The sequence below is a fragment of the Sinocyclocheilus rhinocerous genome, unplaced genomic scaffold (genome assembly GCF_001515625.1).
Source record: "Sinocyclocheilus rhinocerous isolate Xijiao unplaced genomic scaffold, SAMN03320098_v1.1 scaffold789, whole genome shotgun sequence".
Taxonomy (NCBI): Eukaryota; Metazoa; Chordata; class Actinopteri; order Cypriniformes; family Cyprinidae; genus Sinocyclocheilus; species Sinocyclocheilus rhinocerous.
This window is the reverse complement of record NW_015667306.1, coordinates 2,811,088-2,827,078: the sequence shown is the minus strand read 5'-3', so window position 1 is coordinate 2,827,078 and position 15,991 is coordinate 2,811,088. Positions and strand designations below refer to the sequence as shown.

The window sequence follows — 15,991 nt, the reverse complement described above, 5'->3', positions numbered from 1 at the left end:
TCTTATTTTAGTTGCTCACTAAAATGATTTAGTCAAGAGCAGTGAGAGATTTTCTCTCTTTTGCTGTTTGATTAACAGCAATGTTAGACAGCATGAATATTAGACTGCTGTCACTTTAAGAGCTGCCTGGATCTAATATAGTGTTACACATTTGTTTTCTTTCTCAACTGTTTGCTTTCACATAACACTTGATGGGCATTTTGACATATACAGTGTGTGTACTTAACTATTCAAGGCCCATAAAGCGGCAAAAATAACTCAGTTCAATACTCCCATGCTCTGTGAGCACCATCTTCAGGTGCCTCTCTGAAGCTCTCAGAAACAGTCTCAGAAACTCGCTGCGAAACGCTTAGAAACAGCGTTTCTACGGTTTAAAATCACTTGTTTTTAAACCACAATTCTTAAAAACATGTGCATACAATATGTTTCGTGAACACGTAGCACAGCAACGTCACGTGAGCGTGTAACCGGGGTAGAGACGATAGTCAAAAATCTCTACCGGTTGACAAATTTCTACTGGTTTATCATGTCTACTGGTATGTCGCCCACCCCCAGAAATCATTCTAATATGCTGATTTGCTCCTCAAGAAACATTTATTATTATTATTATTATTATTATTAATGTTAAAAACAGTTGTGCTGCTTAATATTTTAGTGGAAACCACATAAATGGGAAACCATATATGGGACAAGACAGTAAAGAGTATTGACAAGAAGCATTGAACTCGGGCCGCCCAAAGCTGTGTTCGGAAGAGGGTTCTTGTGAAAGGACTTTGAGAAGAGGTCTTGATTAGAGAATATAGGAGGATACAGTCAGGAGGCAAAGCAGGTGAATTGGAATGGGTTCAGACACTTTTAAGCTTATGAGAGCATCCTGTCCCTGAACCAAATTGCAAGGCTGCAGTCAGAGGTCAGCAAATGTGGCTCAGTTGTTAGTTTTATGAAAATTAAAACGCTAATACCATCCCAAAGCTCAGAAGCAGTGCGAGTTGGGCAGTAATCCGATTCTCCGTGACAGAAATAAAAAACAGCACAAATCCACAGTTGAGTTTTTCCTCATACCTGAAATAGGTTCTGTTCGGTCTTTCTCTTATTGGGGAATATAAACTTTTTCCACCCACATACCTTGCTTAAAATGATTCTGTTTTGCATTATTTTCTATTTTAATTTTTAAAAAATAATAAATTAATAATTATCTTTTGGACCCCTGCTGTATGTCTTATTTTCCTATCCTGTCATTCAAAAGTTTAGGGTCAGTATGTATGTATGTAGGTATTTATTTGTTTGTTTATGGTTAAGAAATTTATATCTCATTCAGCAAGGATGAAAAAAATATCCACATAAATATGAATTAGCACAATAGTTTCTTGAGAGGCAAATCAGCATATTAACTAATTTCTGAAGGATCATGTGATACTGAAGTAATGGAGTAATAATGCTGAAAATTCAGCTTTGCATCACAGGAATAATTTACATTTGAAAATATTTTAAAATAGAAAATAGTTATTTTAAATGATAATATTTCACAATATTACTGTATACTGTACTTTTTACTGTATTCAACCGCTTTTTTATCCAGTAACTGAAGAAAGTTTTATAACTAGTGGCAGTCTGGACTCATTAGAGTTCATAATCCTCAGATCAGCATTAATTGAGGCCAGTCTGTGACCCCAGGCCGCTTCTCTCCATGTGGAGGTGCCCCATAACCCCTCACAGCTCCCAGTCCATGAATTAAGAGGTCAAAGCGAGTCAGTCAGCATCTGTGTTGTGGTGCACGGCTGGCCTTGTATTGTCCTGCTGTGTATCCTTACGCGTGGTTCTCAGGGATGGGAAAATGATGGTAGAGATGGAGCTGTGTCCTAGTCTGGAAGGAGGGATGAAGGGGTCAGAGAGGAGGTGGTGGTGGAGGAGTGAAGTGGATTGATGCCGCTCCGTCCTCGAGTCCCTGACGCTTGGCCCTCGCCATCTGTCACCCTGCAGGCTGTCTCTCTTTCTTGCTGGGCCCAGAATGGGTCAGATACACATTTACCTCATCTAACAGTACATTTGCCTACGGGAGCAGGTGAGGAACAGCCAGACACTGTAAGGTTAATGGGGAGAATGTAAAGAGGATAGTTCACCCACAAATGAAAACTGTCATCATTTACAGAGCGCTTAGTGAAACACATTATATTTTTCTTTGCATTAGAACTCATACGGAGTTCTCTACAGTAGCTCTTTTACATATAATAAAAGTGGACAGCGACCAGTAGCTGTCAAGCTCCAAAAAGGAAAAAAAAAACACCATTCAAATGTACCATCTGCTATTTGCGATACGTTAACAGTATTTGCATGCAGCAGGAAGTGTAGCACACTCATATGAAGTAAAGAAGAAAAGGAAGATCTGTATCCTGAAAACTAGTGCAGAAGGAAAGATATTTAGTAAATAATATTTTAGATTTCATTCTTTTTCTTTGCATAGGAAAGTATATAATACATTATATGGGTTTAGATGAGTTGGAATTTAGTGCACAAGTTGTTTTACTATTATGTTTTTTGTCCTTTTTGGAGCTTGACAGCTTTAAAGATGAAAACACTATAGCATATTTATTAGAGAACTTACGGAAATAATATACTAATTATATACTAATTAATACAAAGTACACTTTAAAAAAGTGTCATCATATGTTAAAGTAGCCCAATTCCGTGGGAAAACCGCGGACTTGGCAACACTGAACGTGACTGATACTCGAGCCAACTCTGCTCTAACTGTCGACTAGCAGTGGGAGTCAGATTGCCCCCTAGTGGATGGCTAAAGATTTGTTAACTCATATTCATAAATTCTCAAGGGAACGTTTCTGAATTAACTGATGCTCCCGCCCCCCTTGAACAGGGCGCGCCCCACAGGTTGAAAACCCCTGGTCTACTCTACCAGGATCAGGAAACAGTCCTCCATAAAATGCACTGGACACATCTGAATATTTGGGTTAAACTGTTCTGGAACAGTGTTGTAAATACAACTTAACCACTGATTTCTAGTTGTGTCCTCTTTTGGAAGGCCAAACAAAGTAGTTTCGCTTTCACAACGAAACACACAGCGTCACACACGGCGGGCTTGAGTGAGCGGAGGCCGGCGGGCTTGAGAACGGCGCGGCCGGCGGGCTTGCGGCAACCACATGTGACGACCCCGGGCTGGACTCTGCTTCGTCCACGGTGAAAGCCGATCCGGCGATCCACAGCGAGAAGTTGATGTATTTCCTCAGTTACCAGCATGGATCAGCACTAGGCATGACGAAGCGGATATCGTCCTCTTTTGGAAGGCCAAACAAAGTAGTTTCGCTTTCACAACGTTTTGGAAAATATGCTTTTAAGATATGAGCACATTCAGTTCAATTAAGCGCTCTTTTTTTCCATAGGGATTGAGCACCATGGCACAATGTCACCACTGCACCACAGCTGACCTTTGTTAAACTGTCTCCTGTCAGTCACATCCTCTGTATCTTGTATCAGTTGAGGAAGTAATTTTATTGCGCTTTTATTGTCAAGAACTAGAGCCTGTTTTTCAGATGGAAATGAATCTGCTTGAACGATAGTAGAGCAACTTGACACCAAAGAACTGGTCCAATTAACAGGCATACCTTTATCTCCGACAGGCCAGTTGAGGTCATGGCATAATCAATGGGCCATATTGTATCAGTTTGCAGACAGTGGCTCTGTGATTAATTACTGCACAATGTGTTTATGTTTCTGTGTGGCCGATAAGAGAGAGCAGGAGCATATGAGTCAGAATGAAAGTTATTTAAGAATCCATTATACATAATAGTGTTCTGTACAGAAAAATTTCAGTAGCATGACAGTGGTTCAGCTGTTTTCAAAAGTCTCATTGTGTTGCGCACACAAATAATCAAACACACTCTCCTCAACTATTCTCTCTCGTGATGTGTTTAGGTCTTATTTTTTTATAGCAAAATATTTAGTTAGTCAAGTTTGTAAAAAAAAAGTTTACTTTTAGTCGGCAAGGTTGCATTAAATTGATTAAATGACACATTAAATATATTTAAAATGTTACTAAAGATCTCTATCTCTATTGCAAACAAATACTGTTATTTTTAACTTTCTATTCATCAAAGAATCTTGAAAAAATGTATCACGGTTTCCACAAAGATATGAAGCAGCACAACTGTGTTCAACATTGATAATAATAATAAATGTTTCTTGAGCAGCAAATCAGCATATTAGAATAATTTCTGAAGGATCATGTGACTCTGAAGACTGGAGTAATGATGCTGAAAATTCAGCTTTGCCATCACAGGAATATATTTTTACTGTTTTTTTGTTGTTGTTTTTTTTCAAATAATGCCACCATAGTTAGCATAAGAGACTTATATTAAACATGATTTGTAAATAATCATCTAATAGTTATATACAGTATTTAGGCTATATAATTAAGCTAGAGTCTTGATTACTAGTACAGCTGTAATTCGGCCGTAGCCACGAGTCCACAGTTGTTTCGTATATTTTTTATAATATTGCCCCTTCAATATAGTTAGCTACTTTTGTTAGTAGTGTGTACTGTAGCTAACAACTTTCATGTAACTTGGAAAGCTGCGGTTTAAAAATAGTTTCCACACCAGTGTTCTTTTTGTTATGTTTAACTGTCTTAGACCTCCATTCACCCCCTTTATTTTCCCAGTCGCTCCCCCTTTCTGTGAAGCAGACAGGCTCAGGCACGTGTGATCCACCGTTTCCCCTCTCCTCCCCACGTGTGTCACGCAGTTGAATGTATGTGTGTGTTAGTGTGTGTTTGTGCATGGCTGGCAGCCCATGTAGATGTGACCCACTTTAGAAGGGGTAGCACACACTATATGAGACTGTCGATAACTGAAGAGAAGAGATAACCATAGACACATTCCTCTCTAATCTCCACTTCATTCTTCACTGGTTTTATTAAAACCAGAGTAAACAGTTAACTAGCATTCCTGCTTAAGTGTATAAGGGTAGAGAGAGGACAGTCCCTGCAGATTCAACCGTAGAGGACTATGGGTAAACCCAGTGGTGATATCTCATATCCCTCTGTGCAGTTATGAGCAGGTATTGCGGTTGTAGTTTTTTATTTATTTTGTAAATGAGTGTGCAGCAGGTTTGAAGCACTTTTTACTCCAGTGTGTTGAGTTTGAACACTGGATCCATACTATATGGATATGGTGTGGTATGCTATATGGATATGGTATGCCATTCAAAAGTTTGGGGTAGGGAACAATTTTACCATGAAATAAATTTTACCAAGGCTGTATTTATTTAATCAAAAATAGTGTAAAAGCAGTACTATTGTGAAATATTATTTCAAATTAAAATAACTGTTTTATATTTTAATATATTTTAAAATGTAATTTATTCCTGTGATGCAAAGCTGAATTTTCTTTAGCATTTCTCCAATCTTCAGTGTCACATGATCTTTTAGAAATCATTTTTTTTAATATTCTGATTTGCTGCTGAAGAAACATTTTGTGTGAACCATGATATTTTTTTCAGGATTTTTTGAATATAAAGTTCAAAAGAGCAGCATTTATTTAAATGTTGTTGTTTTTTTTCACGTTGTAAATGTGTCTTTACTGTCATTTTTGATCGATTTAATGCTTACTTCCTGAATAAAGTACTTTTTTCTTTCAAAAACAGCAGCAACAACAACAACAACAACAGCAAAAAAAGATCTGTAAGGTAACTGTAGTGTACCGTAGTCTTTCAGATTTTGCACACTTAAAAAACATTACATTAGACTTTTTGTTTCATTCATACACTTACAGTATGGACATAGCAGAGCAGAAACACTCTATGCATAGATGTTTGTCACATATGATACAACGCGCTGAAACTCATTTCTTCCAAATTCATTGACTTCCAAATTCAGGTTGTCTAAAAAGTCCTGAGTCAAAGTGGCTAAGTTTTATATGAGTTATTATGGTTTCTCACACAGAGGTAGTGTTGGTTGGTATCCAGTGGGGGGCAGTGTGCTCTTCCACTCCTCTCAGATATAACGTACTGAGGAGAAATTTCAGTTTGATTAACTTGAAACTTTCACAGATTATACAGTACCTGACAAAATGCAATCTCTCTTGGCTTTATGTCCACTGAAACCCATGTGAACTCACTGTCTGATGGCCAAATACAAAGAAAGAAAAACTACGGGCCCCTCAGAAAGCCATGACCTTATCATGCTTTCATGGTAACATAATAACAGGCTTTTCACCTTGACACCATGCAACTAATACTCCATAGCAGGTGTGTGACGTACAGTATGCATACTTGAACTCAGTCGTATCGCCTGTAGAGATGAACAGATGGTAGAGGCTCTCTAGATGTTCTCTTATACTTTATTATTGTTTTTACTAGACGTATGGAACTTTTTAATAGTAATTATGAATTTTCCCTCGGCTTTCCTCTGGTGAATGTGTTTTGCATGCTCCAGAACTTCACCTGACCCTGTGTATGTGTGTGTATCCATGCAGGAGTGTGTGTGAGCGGAGGTGGACGCTGCTGTGGGACTCTGTGGGATGTGTAAAGTCTCCATCCGTCTTGGATCCCAGCAGCATTTTAGGAGCTGCTCTCTGGGCCTTTGTGCAAGGTAAGACAAAAGTATGTCTCTCTATCCTTGCTGTCAGCTCTGGAGAAACAGACATGACATATGGAATTGATTTCCATCATTCATTTAGCCCAGCCATACAGAACAAGCAGGCTTTAATGGACCCAGTGTCATAACTTTTACCTCTCACCGTGTTCGTTTTAATTAGGCTCAGTTAATTAAAGACACTAAAAGCTAATGATCTGTAAAGCATGATGAAAATGCACTCAGAGTTGCCTTGGATCAGGGCGAAGGATCTGAAAAGGTAAGAGAATGCATTATAAATCTTGAACACCCTTCTCATGAATATTAATTAGGTGATGTAACATTTGACAGTAGTCATACAGGGTAGCCCCGCCCATACTAACATCTCCATGGAACACAGTACAGCTCTTCATGTATATTCAATATATTCATGTTTATTAAACATCAAACATGGATGAGGACCGATTATGAAAGGTAAGAAACATATTTTGACAGATTCCACAATTAAAACCGTAAAAAGCATGTCGTTTGGAGAGTTATGAAAATACAAGTTATGTGTTTAGCAAATATGAACCAAGAAAAAAAAAATCCAAGATATCATGGCCACAAATTAAGAATTTGTTTCTGTGACCTATTGATTTGTTTGCTTATTTTATTGTGGCCTTGTTGTACTAACTTGTTTCCTAATTTTAGTTAATTATTTGTGTCCACGATTAAACAAAATTAACATAAGGAAACAAATTAGTACAACTGGCGAATTAGTATACTCTTTTTATATAATTGTGGCAATATTTAACTAAATTAAAGTGAGGGAACAAATTAGTACAATGTGTGAATTAGTACAATTTGTTCCCTTGTTTTAGTTCAGTCATGGCCATGATTAGCTAAATTAAAACAGGGGGAGCTTTTCAAGACTTTGAATCAAGTGAACCAATTCCTTAGCAAAATTATTCACTTGAAGTGCTCGACAGTTTGCACGCTGAGGAACTCTGCTGGCCTGTAAATGTAATGAGAACACTTGCAATTGTTTAGAACAGGGGTGTCAAACTCAGTTCCTGGAGGGCTGCAGCCCTGCAGAGTTTAGTTCCAACCCTGCTCCAACATACATACCATGTAGTTTTCAAATAAGCCTGAAGGACTTGATTAGTTGGATCAGGTGTGTTTAATTAGGGTTGAATCTAAACTCTGCAGGGCTCTGGCCCTCCAGGAACTGAGTTTGACACCCCTGGTTTAGAAGAACATGCCGTTAAACGTGCTTTTACAGTGTTTAATGACATGTTCTTCAAACAATTGCAAGTGTTTACATTATAATCTATGATATTAGTAAATTCCATATTTACTAGTCTTGATATTAGTAAATATTTAGGCACTTTGAAATGGTGTCTAAAGAAGCAAACATGCTGAAATGATGTACGAGTTCAAGGGTTAGTTCACCCCAAGATGAAAATTCTGTCATTAATTACTCACCGTCATGTCGTTCCAAACCCGTAAGACAAATGAAGATATTTTTGATGAAATCCGAGAGCTCTCTGACCAGACAGAAACGTAGTAAGGACATCAGTAAAACAGTCCATGTGAAATCAGTGGTTCAACTTCAATTTTGCGAAGCTACGAAAATACTTTTTGTGCGCAAAGAAAACAAATATAACATAATTAATTTATCAATTCTTCTCCCCCGAGTTACCGTCTTCCGACATTTTGGAGAGTACCACGACGCATGCACGCGCTTTCCCCTGAGCGTAAACAATGCTGATTTTTGTTTTCTTTGTGCACAAAAAAGCATTCTCGTAACATTGCAAAATTGAAGTTGAGCCACTGATGTCACATTGACTGTTTTACTGATGTCCTTACTACCTTTCTGTCTATGGGAGGGTCAGAGAGCTCTCGGATTTCATCAAAAATATCTTCATTTGTGTTCCGAAGATGAACGAAGGTCTTACGTGTTTGGAACGACATGAGGGTGAGTAATTAATAACAGAATTTTCATTTTTGGGTGAACTATCCCTTTCATTTTGATATGTGCTCTGAATCACTGATTAGAAACAAATGATTCGTAAACATATTGAAGCTTCGCAAAGCAGTGTTTCGAACACAGCCGTCACTAGTGTTTTGGTTCATGGTTCTTGTTGCACAGCTTTTCAGTGAATACAGATGAATTACATGTTAAAATCTTGCCAGGTGACACCTGGTTAGGAAACAGCAAAACCACTGTATGAAAAAGTAAGCGACTGCTTTAAATCTGTTGAAACTCAACTGACTAAGATAAACATAATAATCTGCAAAAATTGTGTTGATGTCAATTTTACAGGCATCAGCAGAGTTGTACTCAGTGGGAACAAGCATTTCCTTGCCGTCACAGCTGATTATCGCTTCTGCGGGAGCCTGGACATTGATTAATGGCGTGAATATGTGTCTGGCTGAGTTTTTACCCCACAGGGAAATTTGAATAAAGGTGCCATCCAGCACTTTGAAGTGTATTTTGTACGGGGGTCAGGCTCATGATGGATGACCAGTGCCGAGTGTGACAGTGGCATGGATACTGGCCGAGTGGAGTCTAGATGGGAGGGGCTGTAAGGGTCAGAGGGCAGGGTTTGGAGGATAGGATTTATTATTGACAATAGATTTTTGAACATGGCACTATAGTAATACCATGTTTTTGATGCACTACCATGGTTGTGGTGAAATCACAACCAGGAGAGTGCCCTTTTTCAGATTACAGATTTGGCCCCTTTGGCTCCACTCATCTGGTTAGTATGCAGTTTGAGCACATGACTGGCAGTTCTTCAGGATTTTGTGTTTTGTGTGTGTGTGTGTGTGTGTGTGTGTGTGGTCTAAGCAGCTGCTCCGCCCCTGCAGCTCTCAATCTATGCTCAAACTCGTTTTAGCAGCTGTCTGTTTCCTTCAGGAGAACGACCTCTCTTCCTCTCTGTAGTAGAAATGGCATCAGAGGCTTAGTTACTGACCAGACTTTGTGTTTTTAATGGATTATATTTTATAAGAATATTTCCAGAGATACACAAATGGTTTCTTATTGGTACAGAGGGAGAAATGATATGAACATACAGTATAAAAAATATTTATTTAGCTTATGAAACCTCTTGATTTTAGAGCCAGTAAGAGTTTTTGTATTATGACATTATTACTGTGACATCAGCACCAAGCACACCAATGCTGCATTTATTTGAAACTTTAAAATACAATAACTAATTTATAATACAGTAAAAGTAATATTGTGAAATATCAGTTCGTCAGGATTTTGTGTGTTGTGTGTGTGTGTGTGTGTGTGTGTGTGTGTGTGTGTGTGGTCTAAGCAGCTGCTCCGCCCCTGCAGCTCTCAATCTATGCTCAAACTCGTTTTAGCAGCTGTCTGTTTCCTTCAGGAGAACGACCTCTCTTCCTCTCTGTAGTAGAAATGGCATCAGAGGCTTAGTTACTGACCAGACTTTGTGTTTTTAATGGATTATATTTTATAAGAATATTTCCAGAGATACACAAATGGTTTCTTATTGGTACAGAGGGAGAAATGATATGAACATACAGTATAAAAAATATTTATTTAGCTTATGAAACCTCTTGATTTTAGAGCCAGTAAGAGTTTTTGTATTATGACATTATTACTGTGACATCAGCACCAAGCACACCAATGCTGCATTTATTTGAAACTTTAAAATACAATAACTAATTTATAATACAGTAAAAGTAATATTGTGAAATATTATTACAGTTTAAAATAACTGTTGTCTGTTTTGAATATATTTTTTAAAAAATTCTGAATTTTCAGCAGTCATTACTCCAGTCTTCAGTGTCACATGATCCTTCAGAAATCATTATAATACGCTGATTTTCTGATCAAGAGTCATTTCTTATTAATATCAATGTTGAAATGTTTTTATCTGTGTAATATTCTTCTTGAAACCATGATACTTTGATTAATAGAAAGCATTTATTGTTGAGTAAAAGTATAGTAATAATGTCTTTCAAACAGTTGTCCATATTTGTGACCCTGGACCACAAAACCAGTCATAAGTGTCAGTTTTTTGAAATTGAGACTTATACATCATCTGAAATCTGAATAAATAAGCTTTCCATTGATGTATGGTTTGTTAGGATAGGACAATATTTGGCCGAGATACAACTATTTGAAAATCTGGAATCTGAGGGTGCAGAAAAATCTAAATATTGAGAAAATCGCCTTTAAAGTTGTCCAAATGAAGTTCTTAGCAATGCATATTACTAATCAAAAATTATGTTTTGATATATTTACAATAGGAAATTTACAAAATTTGCAAAACATGATCTTTACTTAATGTCCTAATGATTTTTAGCATAAAAGAAAAATCTATAATTTTGACCCATACAATGTATTTTTGGCTATTGCTACAAATATACCCAAGCAACTTAAGACTTAAGGTTTTGTGGTCCAGGGTCACATTTTGTAAAATGTTTCATGTAATTTTTGGGTGAAGTGTTACATGGACATGTTCGCCAGAGATATTCTCATACAATCAATGTGTGTTTCATCAAACCATGTAATTCTCATAGCATTTTACACTGGGAGCCGCTGCTGTGTTAGCAGTGCTGGTCTGACCCTCCCTACATGCCAGTGGAACATAAACAGCGAGCATGCTGGGAGTTAATGGGAAATGAATGAAAAGACAGGCAGAGTAAAGAGTCTCTGACACATTGCCTGCTCCCACCTCTTCTCCTGCTAAGATTTACTGAGAGAGTGCAGGGCAGGCCTGAGATTTGTGTGTGCACAGATTAAAAGACGCCACATGTTACCCCCTTTTCCTCTGTCCTATAAAACCAGAGCAGTGATATTGTGCCCCTCAGTGATTTGTAACCTTTTTGCTGAATGACACAAGAAGCTTCAGATGTCTAACTGCCCTCTGCCTTCCCCTGATCTCCCTCTCTCTCTCTCTCTCTCTCCATAGACTGATGAGTCACTTTTGTTTAGTTATGGGAAATAACTGTCTGTGTAAAACATCTTTCAGTGCTTATGTTAGCAGCTCTCCCATAGCAAAGATGACTAACTCTGCAATAGACTATCTGTAGCTGTTATATTCTATTGAAGAAATATATTATTCTTTCCATACACTGTTAAAGTGTGCTGAGGCATGATCAGCAGATGAAAGCCTATGACTCTCTCGGCAAAAATGTTTTCATGATTCGAAGACATTATCTCATTTGTCAGTGTGACCTTTGCTAATGATGCTATGTTTGGTGTTTTGATGCTATGTTTGGTGCTTCCACCTGAGGTCATGTCGTGACTGAGACCACAAACTCATGAACTATTTTAAAACCCTGGTCTTTTGACCTTTGACCTCACTTGACCCTTTACACCCATAAAACAGCATTGGCAGCTCTTGGGTTTTACAGCTGGTGTCAGGAACAGGTGTGTTTCTGATATCTGTCTTGATATTTATCCCCTTATTTAATTTTCTTTGACAGCAGTATCCAAAATAAAATATTGCTCAGAGGTTACTCTTTCATTGCTAAGGAAACGTAATAGAGTTCTTAGTTATGTATAATTTAAATATCAACTTTGTGTAATAATAAAACATTATAATTATAAGGATGATAATAATGCATATACTATTATTCTTATAAATAAAATAAAAAGTAGTGTTTTTTATTTTATTATTAATAACAACAAAAACACTACTACTACTACTTATTATTAGGCCTATTATAATTATTATTTTCTTTTAGATTTTGATGAAAAATATTTGCGTTCATATTTTATAAATATGATTTAGGAATAATAATAATAATAACATTTATAAAGTTTAAATAAAATAATGTTTAATATTATTTAAATATTATTATCTATACAACAACAACAACAACAATAATAATATTTTGTATTTTTATTATTATATCCTTTCCAGAAGTTTTTTTTTTTTTTGAGAAATATTTGAGTTCATATCGAAATCTTTGAATTTTGACTGGATTTGGGAAAATCTGAACACATTTTGAGAACTCTACATGATTAATGAGCTGAAAAGAATCTCTGCTTGCTTTGTTTTTAATCACATTGTCTGTTTAATCTCAGAAAACATTGAGATATTCAGGAATTCATATTTGTAATTTTGTACGTTTTGGATGGGTTTTTTCCCCTATTATTGGGGTGCTATCAGCCAGTGAGTGTTGTGATGATGGACACCAGGTATTACACACCTCTTTGGTTTTAGTCCTAAGCCTGGTTTGCTGTCTTTCCACATACGTTGTAGAGCTGACGTCCACTCATGGGGGATTCTAAGAATATAAACTCTCCGAAAACGAAAAAAATAGTCCTCTTTCCAAATACCCTTTAAACTCTTTTATTCAGCATTTTTCATTTTCTGCACACTGAGTAGAAGGGTAGAGGTACATCGTGCCCATATGTCCTCCACTCCACGCCCAAGCTGTTTTTTTTACATTGTTATATGCACTCCCACTCAACATAGCACAAAAAGGACACAGAGCTCCCTCTCATCCTTCTCTCCTCTCCACATCACTTCAGTGGTCTTATTGCTTTTCCATGGCAGAGAGCAGAGCAGTAAAAGTAGATTGGTTTGCAGTGCTCAGACCTGCTGGCAGCTTCACACATACAGTTTCATTACACGCCATCCATTACAGCAGCTCAGACCAGGGCTCTGTATATGTTTATGAAGTCTGCTTGTGTGTCTATGTGATATTTCTGGCACTGTAAATGTTGATGTACTGTATGAATGTGTGTTTCTGTCACCGATGGTGTGTATGTGGAGAGTGTATGGGATGTGTAATGACAGCAGATGTGTTTGGCATAAGCTCAGTGCTTTGTGATGGAGGTCTTTGATCCTGGGGGGTCTGAGCTCAGAGCTAGAGGTGTATATACACAATCCCAGATTTGATATCCTTCTCTGAACCCATGATTTTGTTATGTATGTGCCTCCAGTAGAAAGTTAATCAAAGATTAGTCTGCATTCCACACTGCAATCTTTGATCATGTAGATGGTAAAACATGTTTTCCTTCTGCTAGGAGTTTTGTCGGCATGCTCCTCTCATGCCCCTCGGGGATGAAGAGGAAAGATTCATGGGCATCATGCTCTGATCCAACATACATTTTGTGATTTGTTCCTCATTAGGAGGTCCTAAATTCAATGCAGATTTTTTAAAACATTTTTATGCTCATTTTAAAGCGCAAAATCTGTAGGATTACTGTATGTAGAAAGTGAACATGAAACTTAATGTTTTTGAAAGAAGTCTCTTATGCTCACCAAAGCTGCATTTATTTGATCTAAAATACATTAAAAACAGTAATATTGTGAAAAATTAATTACCATTTAAAGTGACTGTTTTCTATTGTAATATATTTTAAAATTTAATTATTTTCTGTGATGGCGAAGCTGAATTTTCAGCATCAATACTGTCTTTAGCGTCACATGATCCTTCAGAAATTATTCTAATATGCTACTTTGCTGCTCAAGAAACATTTCTTATTATTATCAATGTTGAAAACAGTTGTTCTGCATTAATATTTGTGTGGAAACCATAAGTATTTTTTGATGGAAATTTATTTATTTTTATTTAGAAAGAACAGCGTTTATTTGAAATAGAAATCTTTTGTAACATTGTAAATGTTATTACTGTCACTTTTGTTTAATTTAATGCATCCTTGCTGAATAAAAGTACTAACTTCTTTGTAAAAAGAATTTGTATATTCAGACAAACATGCTGATTTTTGTGCATGAAGTCCACTGATTAATGGGGAAAGTCAACATGAAACGTCATCTGCACCCCATTTTACTTGTTTAATGTGACATATTTTAGATTATACAGCAAGAAAAGCAAGATTTTTTTACTTTGAAAATTTGATTGGCTTGTGAAATGTGGTTTAAGTGTGTCAAGTGGGTGGAGGGGATGGGTTGAAAAAGTGACGCCAATGTTTGAGACCAAGCATGTTAATACATTCTTATCAAAGATTACAATGACAGACTTTTTTAGGAATAAAATGCACTGATGAATCATGTCCAATGAGTGCTTTTAGAAAATAAACAGTTTCATGTTGACTTTAAACATCATAAAGTGTGTTAAAACAGAGCTGTCTTATTGGCAACTGAAAACATAATCAAACTGAACTAAATATTTATTAAATGAACACGCAAAGGGTGTGGAATATGTCTGATTTTCTGGAGATGTGCACCTGAATCTGTAGATTTCAGCCGAGTTGTGCTCATTTTAGCGATGAAACTCTAAGAGCCCCCAGCACAACCCCAGTCTGCCACTCAGCAGTTGTTTTGCGTTTTTGCCCCATCTCTCTCTCTCTCTTTCTCTCTCTCAGTAGATGAGGGGTCAAGTGTTTTGTTGGAGGTTTTGAGGACCTCTCATTTTGTGTGTGTCCGTCTGCATGTGTGTATCATCGTTATCGACATAAATATTATCGCGATTCGATATGATATCGTTTATCAGCCCAGCCCTACTTCAGGGTGTCTGAAAATGTATGAAAAGCTGATAATTAAATCCTAAAATGTTCAATAAAAATAAATTCTTAATTTTAAAATAAAAACAATCAGAATACAACAGTTTAAAGATTAAATATTTTGTTTGTTTATGCTATGTGGCCTCTCAATTTTCCATGTAATTATAAGACACAATTCCACAAAACTGGAGTTTCCAAACTTATATAAACAATAGGCTTTCTCAGAAAGTAACATTTAAAAGATAAAATACTAGAAAAAAGGAGAATCAATGAATTATAATTAATTCATGAATAATTTACTGCTGTTTTGTGAATATTCAGTTATCATGTAATCAATTAAAAAGTAAATGTAGTCTGATTATTTTAAAATGTAAAATTATTTGATTTAAATTTTCTTTTCTAATTTTTGTAATCTGATTATGTAATCCAGATTACATATAATAAATTGTACCCAGCATGTGTGTAAGCATTGGTGCATATGTGGAGAATGAAGTTGGCCGGATGTACTTTGAGATATGTGTGTGCACTGTGGTTGAGAGTATCATGTTAAGTCTCCCTAGTGAGTATATATGGAGTGTATGTTCATATGATAACTTCCCTGTAGGGCAAGTGTCCATTAATCACTCGGATGCTCATCTGTTCCTAATGCTTCATTAGCTCCCTTTCCTCTGTCTCTCTCTCTCTCTCTCTCTCTGTCTTTCTCTACCCCTCTCGTTCCACTTTTTCACTTCACTTGAGAGTCCCACACTCACTCAGGATGCCTGTATTTACTGTTCCTTGTGAATGCAGGTTAGGAACATAACACGTCATGCTTCCTTGCTTTTGTTTGGGAATGGCCAGTAAATGAGGAATGGAGTGGTAAATGATTGAAAGGGGAGAACAAGTGAATGGGGCCTGTTGAAAGGCAAAACGTTAGATAATTGGCTGATTCTTCAAATACAGCACTTCTCTGTCCCAGGGATTGG

General features: G+C 36.9%; 1 protein-coding gene across 2 annotated transcripts in view; it reads left to right on the top strand.

Moving 5' to 3' along the window:
• LOC107733684 (leucine zipper putative tumor suppressor 2 homolog) overlaps positions 1-15,991 on the top strand; it is a 61,392-nt gene that overhangs the window by 21,086 nt on the left and 24,315 nt on the right. For both annotated transcript variants that reach the window (XM_016545416.1, XM_016545415.1), the window contains exon 2: positions 6,486-6,601. The gene's annotated coding sequence lies outside the window, so the exon portion shown is untranslated. The remainder of the gene's footprint in view (positions 1-6,485; positions 6,602-15,991) is intronic.